Raw genomic sequence first — 3,398 nt, forward strand, 5'->3', positions numbered from 1 at the left:
CCGGGCTGGCGCCGCCGGGAGTGCCGAGCCCGGCGCTGCGGAGGCCCCGGCCGTGCCCTTCGAAGGTTGTTTTGGTTTCGGATAAGGGCTGCTATTTTAACAGGCTGGTTAATTCCTGAGGGGTTCTTACGTTTATGATCGGGATTTTGTACCCAATTCCATACCAAAATATATACTGATACATATATGTATAGATACATATACGTATGTATGTATCTGACTTAAATGTATATAAATATCTAACGAACTATAGTTTAATACCAGTCTTCTGTGAATTATCGGTTTGTATGTGACTGCATCATGCACATTAATTTTTCTTTAGCGAAATTAAACATCGTGCTTAAGGGTTTTTAACCTTTAAACCTGGATTGTTAACCTTTAAACCTGGATATCATTGAATCATAGAACATCCTGGGCTGAGAGGGAATCACAAAGTCCTGACTCCTGGCCCTGCACCAGGACACCCCCAAGAATCCCACTACTATGATTTTTATAGTGGCTTATTCTCACTCTAAATTTTTTTATCCAGTCTCCAGACCAATATAGTCCTGTCCTTTTTCTAATATTTAATTATCTCAAATCACTTTTCACTACTTTGAAGGAAGTGGGACTCAAATTTTAACTTGTATTATAAATCCCTTAAAAAGAGAAGGCCCTGTGGTTCATCACAGAAAATGCAGGAATTGATTATTGCTCACATTTCTGTGTTTCTGTCAGACACACAACAAACAGCAAGTCCAGGGTAATGATGACGCCAAGCCATGACTCTTCACTCTCTCTCTCTGCTTCTTATTCTCCCCACAAAGTGAAGGAGACAGATTGACACATATATATAAATAGACAAAATATATATATATATTAAAAATAAGCCACAGACAGCTCCTTCAGAATGTTCATGCTGTTGTGCAATTTCTATTCGTGTTACCTGAATTTCTGAGAGATAATAAACTTCTGCAGGGAATTTGACATTGATTTGCTTTGAGTCCTTGAGAATTCAACTAGAAGAAACCATCCACAAACCAGGTGGGGGGCTGGCCACATTTTCTTTATTTTCTTAAAACTCTCCTGGTCCCCAAATGCTGCTGCCATTATCCCCAAGGACCTGCAAATTAATGACTATAAAACCAAACTTTGAGGACGTTTTCTTTTACACTTTTTACGGTGTAATTAAATTAGGAATTCATCTGCATTAAAATATTGATTCCCATGCTTTGCATTGATGGAACTGGAATATTAATATTGGTAATTTTGATTATTTTCTGGTGTAGCTGTAGCAGATTTTAGATGCTGTGAAAGACAACACATCCAGGGAATGGGGAAGGAAGAACACAGCCCTTTGCTTCTAATTTGTTGCTAATCACTGTTCATCTCAACAAAGAGCAATCAGTTTAACAAAATTATTCTTAGCAGTGAAGAAAACTTCACTGGTGAGTGGCTACCTGATGGTTCAAGTGATGGGATTTGTGGATACCTCCCAAAGTTCCAGCTGACACATTCTTGTCCCAGACCCACATCACTGCAGCCATTCACTGCTGACTCCTGGCCTTTGGTCTGGGCCACACCTTGGTTTTCAAGTTTTTGCTTCACTCTTGTTTTAAATCCAATTTTTTTCTTCCCTGATCTTGAATACAGTATGAGAGTTTCTGTGCCCCAACATCCCAGGTTCCCCTGAATTTATTTGTGAATCAGGCACTGGGACCCTGAGGCTGAAGGCAGCAGAGGGTATATTTAATATGCAAATTGTGCTTCTCATTGATGAACCCTGACTGGGCTTCCCTACACAGCAATTTGGAAGTAGCTTTCCTATCATGTTCCTCCTGGCATCACAGAAACGCGATTTGGAGGAGTGAGAAATCTGAGAAAAAATAAAAAAAAAACAAAAAAAACCAAAAAAAAACCAACCCAAAACCAACCAACCAAAGAAAAAAAAAAAACAACAAACCCTGGAACTGGCAACTTGTTATGTGTAAAATCAAAGATATGTATTTTTTTTCCCCTCTCTGAGCTGGTGGCCAGGTGTGTTTTCACACCCACCTGCTTCCCTCAGGATTTCAGCCTCCACCGTGCCTTTGTAGATTAGCCAGCGCTTTGTTCCTGAGGACAAAAGTCCACCTCCACTAACGACTCACAAAGCTCTTGGAACAGGATAACTTCACGGACTTGCTTAAGGAGAAGCTCTTAATGCACCAAAGTCTAAGTTAAACAAAGCCAAAAACTCGCTCAGGAGGTTCCTCAGCCACAATTTGTCTACGAGCAGCCGGCTTTGCCATGCAGGCAAAGGAGCTTTGAAGAGTAAGACGTTTATCTGGTTCTTGGGATGAAAGGAGAGACTTGGGTGGTTGCATCCATTGAAAACCAAATTTGCACTGGCTTGGGAGTCAGATCTTCTGTCAGAGGATGCTCAGGGAAACGATCACAGATCATAAAAATAATCACAGATCGTGAAAGGGCATTGGGGTGTCTCAGCTCTTGTGTGGATGCCCTTAATCAGAATTAAAGCACCTCATCACAGCTGGCATGCTTCATTCTGAAAGCAAAATACAATAAATTGAATTATTTCCTTTCAATCTAAAGGATTTTATTTAATTTTCCTGTGGTTTACAGTACGTACAAGCACAAGCTGGCCTGGAGAAGCAGAAAGGATAAGCTCATAGCCTGAGGTGCTGTGTTCCATCAAGTTCTGTAAATTGTGAATCAAATTACCGTCCAACTAAGGAGAACCTGAAAATACACAAACAGCCCCCATTTTTATTTTTTTTTTACTTACCTGATTCTAAGGAGTTTCAATTAAATCAGGAATACCTTTGTGTGTCGCAAGCTGAGAATGAATTTTCTCCAAATTCATTCTCAGTTTTAAGCAGCACATTAACAGCATCAAATTTCATGGCGATGTCAATCAAGACAAGTAGCCCACGTCCCCCTCTTGGCACTTTCCTGCATACAATTGCCACTCAATTACCACCAGCCACTAATCAAGAGCACATTTTCATGCAAAAAGCCTGTGGCTGAGGGTTGTTATTTCTTTCTGTTGCCTTGTGACTTCACTGCCGGTTCTGTTAATGAATGGCACTTGATGGAAATAACACCGGGCTCTGCCCTTTCGCCTTGGTGGCTGAAAGTAGGAGCCGGGAAAAATTAGTTTAAAAAAGGTAAAGAAAAACAGAAGTAGAGAAAGGGTGGGAGGATGGATAGGAAAGTAGAGGCTGAGAAAAAAAATAAATAAATGCCAAAAAAGTTGAAAGGCTGAAAAAGAGAGGCTAAAAAGGAGAGAGAGGCTGAAAGCTGATGCAAAAAAGGGATGAGAGACTGATGTGAGGGCAGAAGGAGAGGAGAGGGGGAAAGTTTAGGGATGGTGTTCACCCTTTGCACTGTAAATATTACAGGACATTGCTGGACCA

Source organism: Parus major, chromosome 4A (assembly GCF_001522545.3).
Source record: "Parus major isolate Abel chromosome 4A, Parus_major1.1, whole genome shotgun sequence".
Lineage (NCBI taxonomy): Eukaryota > Metazoa > Chordata > Aves > Passeriformes > Paridae > Parus > Parus major.